Here is a 323-nt window from a genome sequence, read left to right as displayed (position 1 = left end):
TATATACATAAATATACTTACATGTAAACATATATAAATATATTTATACACACGCACACTCACACACTCACACACACATATACATATATAATTTACTATCATATTTCGGGATGGTCATTTTTTTCGTTGCCAAATCAACACACGCACTAATGCAGTAATATATAGTGCGCGTGTTTATTTGGTAAAAAGAAATGACCATTCCCAAATATAACAAGATGTGCTTCAACACACCACTTTTATAACACGAATCTTGCAAAACAAATTCATAAACGTAATAGTACTAGTAGTAGTAGTAGTAGTAGTAGTAGTAGTAGTAGTAGTAG

The sequence above is a fragment of the Octopus bimaculoides genome, chromosome 23 (assembly GCF_001194135.2).
Source record: "Octopus bimaculoides isolate UCB-OBI-ISO-001 chromosome 23, ASM119413v2, whole genome shotgun sequence".
NCBI lineage: Eukaryota > Metazoa > Mollusca > Cephalopoda > Octopoda > Octopodidae > Octopus > Octopus bimaculoides.
This window is presented reverse-complemented; position numbering follows the sequence as displayed.